Raw genomic sequence first — 12,736 nt, 5'->3', positions numbered from 1 at the left:
TTGAATAGCTCAATTCCTCACATGACTGACCCGTAAAGAACCAGTAAAAAACCACCTAAATTGAGTCTATCGATTCCCCCTCTTCACTACCTTGCTCATTTCCCTTCTTCGAATTCTCTACAGAATTCTGATAAGGATCCTGAAGTTCTTTCCCACTTCTCAATTTTGAGATTGCTAGAACTTCAAGATCCTCCTTGTTTATAACTTAATGTGCAGAATGGTCTACATGTAGTAGGTTGCACAGATTAATCATCGGTTGGGTAGGAAATCGACTAGTTTGAAAGTTATGTTTTGAGCTCTTACCTAAGGTTCAGTAATTCCAGGTCTGAGGCTCTCCAGCAACCTTCTGGTTTGCTCTTGAGATTCCAGCATTTACCTTGTTTAAAACTCCATCATCACCTGCATTTGCATCTCCATTTCTGCCCTCAACTTCTGATTCTGCTTTTCTATCATATCTGAAATAACAGGGGTTAGTGCAGAAAAATCTGGCTGGTTTTGGAGTGGAAACTGGTAAGACTGCTGGGGTCTAGGCTGAAATTGCTGTTTCTGCTGAAATTGAGATTGAAACGCAGGCTTGCTACCTTGATTGAAGCCCTCTCCACTTTGGAAATTTGTCTTCTTTTGTTCTATCCACGGTTGATGTCGTTGATTGAAGGCCTTCACTTCCTCCTCAATGGATGGCAAGCTCCATCTTTATGATCTCTGCTGAAACAGAGAGAGCAGATTTTAGCTTTTATGATTGGAGAGTTATTGAGGAAAACATTTCTAAATGTATAGGTGAGCTTCTCCATTCTCTGGTTAGACTCCTTGAGGCCTGCATGCAGCTCCACCTCCTTAGCATTGACCTACAACACTCCTGCCCTCTTTGGCTGCACATTCCTCCCATTTGATTTGCTCCAATCTCCTGCAAATCAGTTTCTGCAACTCTCTCCAAAATATCAAAAACTTTATCTTCATATGCGGTATAGAAGGTCCCACCGGTGGCTAAGTTCACCTTATTTTTCATGAAATCTGACAGGGATTCATAAAAAAATTGGGCCAGTTGACAGTTTTCAATCCCATGATGAGGACATTTCCTCATCAGGTCATTGAATCTCTCCCAGGCTTCACTAAAAGCTTCACCTTCGTGGGGGTGGAAATTGTGGATTTCTCTCCTATAAAAATGTGTTTTAGAGAAAGGGTAAAATTTCTGCAGAAACTTCCCCTACATCTCATCCCAAGAATTGAATGTGATTCCTAGGTTGCGATACCAAGAAAAGGCTTTATCTTTTAATGTTAGAGGAAAGTATTTCATCTTTAATATTTCTGTAGATAAACTTGGCACATTTTGTGAGGAACACCTAATATGAAAATCATCTAAGAATTCCAGGGATTTTGTGCAGAATGGCCATTAAATTCTGGTAAAGACTGTATTAAAGCATTGTCGTACCTGAACATTATACCCTCACCTATGTTCAGGTTCACATCAGTTTGCCTCAAACTTCCCGAGGGTGTTGATCTGTCCAGCATGGTTCTTCTTCTGTCATGCTGTTGACGTCCTTCTTCTGCCATGTTTTGCTGCTGACTGTCCTGTTGGGTGACTGTAGCTTCTGGGGTGGAGTCTCTCGCACACGTAGCGTTCTCTGTAGTTCTTCCACCAGCATTGGATCTTGTCACTACCATAGACTTCAAAAGACTGTTAGAAAGACAATAAGCTGAGGAATTTTAATCCTGCAGCTTTAGGAAAAAGAGTCAATAACAACTGAAAAGAAAATAAAATTACTACTGTAATACCGTGCTCCCCGGCAACGACGCTAGTTGATAAGCGCAAATTTGGTGGTTTTTTACTGGTTATTTATTGATCGCATGTGTGAGGATTTGAGTTAAACAACAATAAAAGTTAACCTCACAAGCGTAGGGTGAGTAAGGTGTCGATCCACAGGGAGCAGATAAGATAACAATTATTCCTTCTAATTCGATCTAGGTTGTCAACTCTTGGTAGTTTATTCCAACAGTCAATTAAATCATCTTTTGTAAAATTTGGTAGAGTGTTCTTTAGTAAGATCAATTGGCAAAGTCTTAAGTGGGAAATTCAGTTTATGCCAAGCTTAATGAATCATGTGACTATATTTTTTAAAGATCAGATCTGAAGAATTGGCACGCTAGATTGCCAACTCACGAGCTGCGCGCTAGCGTGCGTAGGAACTGCACACGGCGTAGTTCCTGTGCGCGGCGCTTCCTGTGCATGGGGTGAGCGCAGGAGCTGCACACGGCCTGATGGCTGTGCGCAGCACTTCCTGCGCGTGACACCCCCTGCACGCGGGGCGTGCGCAGAAGCGGCGCGCAGCTTGAAGGCTGTGCACAGGACTCTGCGCGCGAAACCCCCTGCATGCGGGGCGTGTGCAGAAGCAGCGCGCAGCTTGAAGGCTGCGCACAGGAAACTGTGCGCGCGGCAACAAACAGGTGCTGTGCACCTGTTTAGGGTCGCGCTAGGCCTTGGCTGGGCGTGGCATTGCTGTGCTCGTCCTTGGCTAGGCATGGCTTTCCTACACTCGGCCTTAACTGGGCGTGGCCCTACTGTGCTCGGCCTTGGCTGGGCGTGGCTCTACTGCGCTCGGCCTTGGCTCGGCGTGGCCTTGGTGTGCTCAGCCTTGGCTGCACGTGGCTCTACTGTGCTCGGCCTTGGCTGGGCGTGGCCCTGCTGTGTTCAGCCTTGGCTGGGCATGGCTCTGCTGTGCTCGGCCTTGACGAGGCTTCCACAGAGTAGAAGTGGAACAAAAACTATTGAAGTGGATGTGAAATCACACAAGGGATAGAAGAGAATGATTCTGAACAAAGAAAACTTCAGATTAACTAAAACTAAAACAAGTCTGGTTGGAGAATGCTGGAGGAACCCTGATGGGTGCTTCCCAGTCCAACCTAGATTGTCCTAGAGGGAGAAGAATACAATTTCTGAAACCACAGCAATCACACCAACCTTGTGTCACGTTCCTTCCGGCGAGGTGATGATCTTCTTGTTCTGGTTATTCCTTAGCTTGTTTCTCCTCCCAACTCCAATGCTCATTAGCCTTTGGAGGGTCTACAGCTGTCCTCTTCTCCAAGCCCTAGCCTGTTTGAACAGAATTTCTGGACAACCTAACATGCTCTCTCAAGAGGCTATTTATAGGTTTCTCTTCCTTTTATGCTTCTTGGAGTTTTTAGGGTTTTTCTTCCTTGTAAATTTTGCCAGCCTCTCTTGGTCAGATGATTTCTCCCTTGTGTTTGATCCACATCTCAACTCATTAATCAAAGAAGTGAGATCTAATCCACTTGATTCAGAGAATCAAGTGGGTCAGTAAAAATCATGATTTGAATGGTAAATCAGGAAATAATGTATGCAAATAATGATTTGATTTATGTCACTTATTGGATTATTATATGACATATTTGTGGTCATCACCATCCTTCTTGGGCGCGAGTAAGGTTGGCACAGCGCACGGACTAAGGCTCTCCCTGATCAATCCCTTGGAGAGTAAGTCTTTTACTTGCCCGTACAGTTCCTAATACTTGACCGGATCCATCCTATAGTGAGGTAAGTTCGGGAGGATGCTCCCGGAACTAAGTCTATGGCATGCTGGATATTCCTCAGTGGAGGAAGCTCACAAGGGAGCTCAGTGGGGAAAACGTCTGCGAGTTCTTCTACTAGCTGAGATACCTCGGGGTCCTTCGGCTCCGTCTCTTCCGATGCGGTAGACGGTGATATGGCGAGCGCAAAACAGAGGGGCGGGGTATCTTCTACAGGCTCTAAGTCTCGCTTAAAGATACACCCATTGGTGATAACAGGTGTTGGCTGCGAGTGATCCTGTCAAGACGCGGGAGTCGACGGTGGAACGTGGGTGCGGGTCGAGGGATACCTCCGTAAACGAACGAACAGGTGTTTGCTCGTCCAGATAGTTGGACATCGTGATCAAACAGCCAAGGTCGCCCGAGGATGATACTACCGATTTTCATGGGTAGTATATCACAGAGCACCTGCTTATCATAGGTGCTCATCTTTAGTGGGACATAGCATTGTATCCTCACCGGTAGAGTGGATGCATGGATCCATGACACGTTATACGGCGTTGGGTGTGGTATCAACGTGAGTCCGAGTTTCTGAGCCGTGTCTTCGGAGATGGCATTGATAGAGCTCCCACTATCCACGATAAGTTTGTACGTGCGCCCGGCAATCTTGACACACAAATAAAAGATAGACGTGCGCTGGGTAACATTAGTGCCTCTCGGGCTAGGTGGCTTTGGCGATGAGGTAGGATTGCGCGGTGACATCGTCGTAGGGGGCCCGGCGGGATGCGTGTTCGCCTTTGGGATAGCAATGGCCCCGGGGGCCGATCCCGCTGGGGTGGTGGTGACCGAACGTGCCGGGGTACTAGGGCCATCTAACCGGGTGCCCTGCTGGATGCGTAGGGTCGCAACGGGTTGGACCGGGGTCGGAGGTACCAGGGGTATCTAGATATAAGCGAGGGGCTCCTAAAAGTCTTCTCCTTCGGGGCACTCTCCCGGGTACTCATCTACTTCCAAGTCATCCTCCGGCGGCATATCTAGTGGGTTCCCATGGATGTCCATATGCAGGACGGAGGGGTATTCAGTGCGGCGATGCCCGAACCCCTTGCATTTAAAGCACTACATGGGCTCATAGCCCGTCATCGGGGCCCTAGCGGTCGACACTACGGAGGGTGTCGATGGGGTCGGAACGGGCGCCGGGGTAGGTGCTGGTGCAGCTGGACGCGGTGTGTTCGGAGCTCCTCGTGTCCATCCGGACACTGCTCTAGTTGCCGAATGATGGAGGACCATCCTGAAGACGTCACGCCCGGCCGACACCAACCTCACCGAGTAGCTCGCGTTGATGCTCGCCACCCAAGGTTCAAGTACCCCGCGTAAGCATCTCTATCTTACTTGCCTTGGTTTATGTTTTGTTTCTGTTTTTGGATTTCCTGGACTGGGCCACTGTTGGGCCTCATTTTCGTCTTTTCCCTTTTAACTTTTCAGTTTCTTTTCAAATTGTAAGGAGAGGTCAACCACGTCATACGACGGTTCATCCTCCCCCACGTTCAGTTGGCACCTATCCTCACTATATAAGGGGATAGCATGCCCAAGGAACATTTGGAGTCATTTGTGAAAGGAAAATTTGCCAACATTTGTCTCCCCTTATCGTAGTTGGAGAGTAGAGGGAAATTGGCTACTCCCGCCCACGTCGAGATCACTCCATGGTGTAGAGCCCGCGATTTCCCACGTCGAGATAACTCCGTTGGGATCTTGTTCAAGCGTCCCGTCGAGATCACTCCGGTACGAGTAAAGAAGTTCAAGAAGTCGCCCGCGCCTGGAGCTGAAGACCACCTCGTCGAGACCACTCCAAGGGAGCCGGAAGCCGAAGACTCGACGCCGACGCCCGCCGTCCACAGGGTCATCAAGATCCCACCAAGGTCATTAAGAAGCATCAAGAGGCCACGTTCTTAACATTTCTTGGAGCGGTTACGGATCAAGAACAAACTCCGTCAAACTCCGTTGCCAAACTCCATCAAGAAGCGCTTGCTTATCACCCAAAACTGCCGGCGCCATCCCCACCTGCGACGTCGCCTCCACCACCCTCGTGCGCCCCACCTGGCGAACCGTTGGCGCCCGCTCACTGAGGCTGCCTCCGCAACTGCGCCCTATTTGGCTGCTTGGCTGCTTGCCCCGCGGATCTGCCGCGTAGTGGCCCAAGGCCGCCCCCCCTCACGCCCGCTCCTCTGCCATCGCCGCACGCCTCGTTCCTGCCCGCTGCCGCACGCCCCCTTCCCTTCACGCCTACACGCCCCGTGCACCCGTGTGCTGCTCTCAGTCGTGCGCTCGCGCACTTGCTCACCCGCCAGCGCCGTACACCCGCAAGGTCGCCCGAGGCCGCGTGCCTCTTCGCCCGCCCATCTGCCAACGCCGCACGCCGAGCCCGCTACTCACCGTGCACCCGCCTTCCTGCACGCGTGCCCGCATCACGGGCCCTCCGCGCCCACCTGCCTGCAGGTGCTCCACATCTTTGCGCTCGCCACCGAGAGCGTCGGGCACTTGTCGTGCGCCCTCACCCGTTTGGCACACACGCCGTCCTCCAGTGAAGCCCATCGTCTGAGCGGACTCCTCTGTTGTTGCCCATCCCAAGCTCTGCCATCGACGCGGGCACGTTTACTTACGCCGTGGACTATCGACCCATCAGGTGCCTACGCATCTTCCCTCCCCTACTTTCCAGTATTATTACCGCTTTCAGCGTCGTCTTCCACTATCTCGTCTGCTGCCTGGTTTTCTCTCTATAATCATTGATAGGATAGCCAGCTTGTCGAGAGATAGGGATTTCTTGGGGTAAAGGTTTAGTCCACAACATAGACACCGAACCCCTCTAGGCCGTCAAACGCCCCTCACTTTCTTAGACGTCTAGCGGGTCTTCAGGGTCATTGGAGTCTGATCCTAGGATCAAACCCGTCATTGACCATCGTGGGCTTACTTCTTTATTCGTCGATCTAGTTATTGCTCATTCTACACTTTACCCGTATAATTCATGAATTCATACAACAAGTTCTTGTGGCGTAATACGAGCCGATCGATCCCGGCCGATCGTATTACATCACCGAACTTGTGGACGAGCTAGTACTACTCGCTCGGGGTGTGACGGAGGTCGTTGTAAGAGTGTCATCATGGGAGTACTCATTACTCTCTACTAAGCTATAGGCTAGGTTAGTACTCTTCATGGGAGTACTCATCATGGGCAGTGCGCGGGCGGACGCGTTGGGCTCAGGCGACCGCTGACCCCCAGCAAGCGCAGGGCTCGGTGGACCCAAAGGCGGTTGAGTGTGGGTCAGAGGTGGCGCGGTGCGATCGGCTCAAGCGCGGTGCCGTCGTGCAAACGGGCGGCGGGTCGTGGAGGTGGCGGATCGGCGGACAAGACTGGCCGGCGGAGTCAGCCGTCGGGCTGCTGCGAGTCAGACTGGGCGACGGGTGAGGTCGACCTGTAGCGGATGGTAGAAAGACGGCGGCGTGGCAGGAGCTGGCGGAGAGGCGACGGCGCGGCGGTGCTCCGGCAGGAGGGTGGCAGAGCTCCGGCAGGAGGGCGGCAGCACGGCGAAGATCTCCTTCCGCTCTCCCTTCTCTCCTTCCTCCCCTTCACCTTCTTCCCCTTCCTTCTCTTTCTTCTCCTTCTTCTTCTTCTTCTTCTTCTTTCTTCTTCTTCCTCTTCTCACGTACGTGACTCTTCACCTTCTCAATATGTTATAACTTCAAAATTCAAGAATAGTCTTTGGGGAGACTCCCCCCTGATGGGGGACCATCGCGACGACACCGACTTCGCCACGGGACGGGTTCGACCTCTCTGAGCCGCTCGTGCTGACGCACGCGACCCCGAATTCAAGTACTCTTCGTAAGTCTCTTATTATTTGCTTATTTTCTTATTTGGTTATTTGTGATAAATATTTAGACCGGGCCGTGTGTTAGGCCTCGTCCGTATCGTCCTCTTTCATTACGTGTAAAGAGGAGGGCAACGTCATGCGACGGACCCCTCCTCTCTGTGTGGCCTCTTGGCACCCTTCCCCCCCCCCCTTATATAAGGGGAAGGGAAGGTATGCCCAAGAGCATGAGAGTCTTTTTGAAACCAACCATTTGAGGGTGTTTTACGTTATTTTCTATGGTTGAGTTAAAAATAGAAATAGTTCTTCCTCCACCACTCGCTAGTGTCACTAGTCTGTTCAGCTTCCACCAGCGACCTTTGAGCTTCCAATTTTGCTTCGCCGCCAGCCGTAGCCGCCGCCGACCGTCCTTGAGGTCACCGGCCTGCTCCCTGCGATCTCCAGGCCGCTCCCGAGCTCGGACCTCGCCAGAAGCACCGCTCGGAGTCAACCCGCCATCCACGAGAGCCCTCCTCGCCGATCGAGACAGGACTGCATCCTCGTCCGCGTCAGGTCGCCGCCGACCAGAATCTTCAGCCATCACCCCGTCCATTCTCGCGCGCGCGGCGGACGTACGTCGCTCATCCCTGCTCGGTCGCGCTCGCTCGCGCATGCCCGACCTTCTGTCGCCCATAATTCCTCGCCTGTTCGTAGCTGCGCACGCGCCCGAGTGCGCACCCGCGTAACGCGCGTCCGACCTCACAGCCCATGCTCTCGCCCACACGCGCCCGCGGCCGGCTAGCCCGTCGTTGCACGCCGCCTGCTGCCGCATAAGCTCAACGCGTCCTTCTGCGTGCGGCCGCTCCACCTGCCGCCACGCCCTAGCATACCATCGGGTGATCGACGCCCACTTGCACTGCAACACCATCCTGACCTACGCTACCCTCCTGCTACCCTTTGCTGCCCTGCTGCTACCCTGTGCCGTAATCGGCAGCCTCGCGCGCCTGCACCACTACGCACGGTGCCGTTTGTGTCGTCGTCTGTGATAGAGCTCTCGACTGCCGATCAACGTTGACCGACCCTTGACCTTCACGGCATCGTGAACTCTTCCCTCAACCCGGCTGCTGCTTGACTTGTGCACTTGGCGCTGGTCCTTCCTGACTGTTCGTTGCTCACGGAGCATAACCAGGTGCCCCCCCCCCCCCTCTCTACATTTACAGTAGTATTACTCCTTGTAGTGCTCTCTTTCTCTTTCGGTTTCCGCTACCGTTGGTTATCGTTATGAGCCTGGTTAGGCTAGCCACCCTCATCGAGTGATAGGATTTTCTTTGGGATAGACGACCTGATTATAGTCGTCGAGGGTGAACTCCTGTGGGCAGTCAGACGCCCCTCTCGTCGTGCTAGATCGTAAGGTTCTGCGGGTCACTTGGAGTCGACCCAGACCTAGTCGTCACCGTAGGATTTACTGAATTGTCTCCCCACCGTCGGCCCATCCTCTGCGCTCTTGAGGATTTTTAACGCGCATTCATTGACAAATTAAACATTCATCGAGCATCTCTGGGACATAATACGAGCTGTCGATCCTGGCCATATCGTATTACATCATATTGGTATCAAGGCCAGTCGTGTTAGCGTTTGCTCAACACGGTCGGACGAATATCAGTTTCTTATTTTCACATCTATTATTCGTCGTTTCATTACTCGTCGCATATTTTAAAATTCACTCGCATACGCACAAAAAAATTAAAAGACCACGTCATAGCATTCATTTTATCTCTTAGCATCATCTAGATAGGACCCGTAGTTAAATCTGAGGAGGTTGACTGTAGAATGGTTCGGACACGGGCTTAGATGCAGAACGCAGACGCAGACGATTTCGGATCATGAGTTTGATCCAAACTTAGAGGATCTCCCTCCCAGAGATCCGTTCGATCTACCATATCACGAGGACCCGATAGTGAACGAGGAGGTACCGATACCTCCTCCTCCTCCGGTCCGGAAACTCGTCCCTTGGGTCCCTACTCCTAACGGTGGGATAGCATCACCCCACCATGCGGCTAGAGCCGAGGACCGTGTGTCCTCCTCCGCGGTCAGCCCTAGGGCACCGCCTAGTGGTCACCGGACCACTAGCTCGTCGGGAGATGTTCCCCAATGCCCGGGCAAAGCTCCTATGCCTAGCAGCCCCGCTCCGGTCTCGGCGTACGTCCCTCCAAGACCGACGGCATCACGGCACTACGACCAGCCGGCGTACCAACCTCGGCATCACAAGCAGCGGAGCTGGGTGAATCACCAACGGAGATCACCGCCACCTGACGGGTATCGCACCCAGCGCTACCCCGAGGAATGACCCTATCGGCGTGATAGAGAACCCTACCCATCGGAGGCGAGAACCACGTCCCCGTGCAGACCCATGCCACGACGCCGATGCGCTGACCTACGCCGTAGGGCCGAGTGGGCTACCCTATGTCGCCCCTCCTCCGGCACCTCCGGCTACTTATGGGCCGCCGACCTACCATAGCACGGCACAAGTACCCGTGCCCCAACCTCACGGCGCCCCGCACACACCACCTACCATGGTCCCACAATACCCCACATGGTATCCTCCGACACTGCAGCCGACCTATCCGGTAGGCACGCATGGTCAGCCCGCCGTTACCCATACCTATGCTCCCCATCCATATCATGAGCCAGCGGCCCGTACCAGACCACCAGCGCCAACTCCGGCCTACCCACACCCGGGCTATGCCCCGGAGGCGGCCTACTACCCGCAGCCGGTCCCACCGGCCGCACCCGCCCCCGACTATGTAGGGCAAGTAGGCCCTCGGGAGGTCCCTCGACCTCCACCAGCTCGTCATCCGGACGATGAACGAGAGAGACGACATGAGGCGCATCGCGCCATGATCATGAAGAGCGTGCGCATGGAAGTACCCATCTTCGAAGGATCCCGAAACCCGAAGGATTACATGGATTGGGAATCCAACTTGGAGAGCTACTTCCAGTTGTACGATATGGACGACGATCTCTGCGTGTCCTACGCCGAAGCTTGTCTCGGAGGGCAAGCCAAGATCTTCTGGAAGAACGAGAAGGAAGCTGCCTGACACCGTGGAGACCCACCCCACATGTGGGACGAGATGTCTCGCAAGCTTAAGGATAAGTACATCCCTAAGCTCTACATGACCCGCTTGCTACTCAAGTGGATGGACCTAAAGCAAGGTCGACGACAGGTCAGTGAGTACATTCAGGAATTTGAGGAGTATCGCATGAGGTGCAAGTTCATAGAAAGCCCTCAGATTCAGATTGCTTTCTTCGTCCACGGATTATGGTCAGACATAGGGGTCAGAGTTCTAGAGCAGAACCCCAGCACCGTGGACCTAGCATACAGCCTACTGGAGAGTAACGAAAACTCTCATGACGACGCTACACCGACAACCACTCGCACCCCGGACAAGCAGCACTAGCTCATCCGCGAGTTCTACCTCTAGAGCGACATCCGGATGGACACGAAGAGCACTAGCCACACCCCGACCAGCCACTCCGGCCCCCACCCCGCCACCCACTCTAGCACCGCCGACTCCCTCCGCGGTGTCGACCGCTAGGGCACCGGTAGCCGCCCGTGAACCCATGCAGTGCTTCAAGTGCAAGGGGTTCGGACACTACCGCACGGAGTGCCCCTCGCTCTTACACATGGACATTCAGGGGAACCCGGTAGACGCCCCGCCGGGGGATGATCTGGAAGTGGACGAATACCCAGGAGAGTGTCCCGATGGGGAAGCCTACGAGGAGCCCGTCGGATACATACAGATCACCCCGGTACTCCCGGCCCCAACCCAACCCGTTGTGACCCTACGCATACACCAGGGCGCCCCGTCTAGGGACCTTAGCACACGTGCACGTCCCATCACCAACCCACCAGCGGGGTCAGACCCCGTGGCCATTGCCATTCCTCAGACGAGCGCACGTTCCCCCGAACCCGCTCCGGTAGCCTCCCCGCGCGCCCATACCTCGGCGCCAAAGCTACCCACTCCCAGAGGTGCGGACACGACTCAGCGCACCTCCATCTTTTATCTGTATGTGAACACCGCCGGACACACGTACAAGCTCATCGTTGCTAGCGGAAGCTGTGTCAACGCCATATCCGAAGACACAGCTTGCAAGCTTGGACTCATGTTGGTACCGCACCCGACGCCGTACAATGTGTCTTGGATCGACGCATCCACCCTCCCGGTACGGATGTAGTGCCATGGCCCATTGAAGATGAGCACGTATGACGAACAGGTGCTTTGTGACATACTACCAATGAAAATTGGTAGTATCACTCTCGGACGACCATGGCTGTTTGACCATGACGTCAGCCTAGCAGGACAAGCGAACACATGTTCGTTTGTTTATGGGGTAGGTGCCTCATATGGTATCCCTCGACCCCCGCCCATAGCCCCCAGGCAGCACCCACTACTTGAAGCAGGACGTACATCTAGAACGTCATCCCGTCGTCACCGAGTATGATGGCTCAGGGACGATAAATGATACGTATCGGGAGCGGCGATGTTGTCGTCCGACGATACTCTAACGGGTATGTAACTACGAGGATGAATGCCCTCCGTGGTACGTGCAGGCCCCGACTCGAGGGAGGCACCGAGCTCCAAGCTTGGACGGGAGTCGCCGGGTGATGGCGATGGGGGCCTCTCGGACCTCGTCAGGGTGACGAAGGCATCTACGGTCGAACAGACTCAGTCTGTTGGGCTCGCACGTAACGAACGTACTCGTCTGCACCGGTAAGACACTCAGAACGTAGTTTTCTCTCGTTTTACCACGCTCACCTACCTAGCCCGAGCGCGGTGGAGTCGAAACGAAAGTACACTACAAGGGATAAATAAACAAACGTCGGGGAGTACGGCGTACCTCGACGATGCGCTCCTAGTGTGGTGACTCGTCGACGGCTGATGTCAGAATGGGTTGGATGACGGGCGCCGGAGAGGTCACGGCGGCTCGACGTGCAGCGAAGGTGCCGGAGCGGCTTGTAAAGTTCGGTCGTCAAGGGTTTAGGCGTCGGAGCGCCTTTCAGACGGAGTTGGCGGGTGCGCGCGGCCGGCACAGAGTGGTGCCGAGCAGCGTGGACGTCAGCAGGCAGCGCGGCTGGGCGATGTCGCGAGCACAGCAACACTGTTGCAACGGTCGAGGCAGCGGTCACGGCGAGCGCTGTGCAGGACGGACGGCTTGGCGAGTAAGTCAGCAGGGCGGCAGCACGGCGATGCGGCGGTAGGCGGCGCGGCGGCGGTCGCACGGGCGGCGAGGCAGCGGGTGCCCTACGGCAGGCGGTGCGGCGGCGGGCGCGCAGGCGGCGCGGCGGCGGGCGCGCGGGTGGCGCGAGGGCAACG

General features: G+C 54.3%; 1 pseudogene; it reads left to right on the top strand.

Moving 5' to 3' along the window:
- The first annotated feature begins 1,055 nt into the window (after positions 1-1,055).
- On the top strand, positions 1,056-1,134 carry LOC144707299 (small nucleolar RNA R71; annotated as a pseudogene).
- Positions 1,135-12,736: the final 11,602 nt, after the last annotated feature.

This window comes from Wolffia australiana, chromosome 8, assembly GCF_029677425.1.
Source record: "Wolffia australiana isolate 7733 chromosome 8, ASM2967742v1".
Taxonomy (NCBI): Eukaryota; Viridiplantae; Streptophyta; class Magnoliopsida; order Alismatales; family Araceae; genus Wolffia; species Wolffia australiana.
The sequence above is the reverse complement of the archived record's forward strand: the minus strand, read 5'-3'. Positions and strand labels throughout refer to the sequence as shown.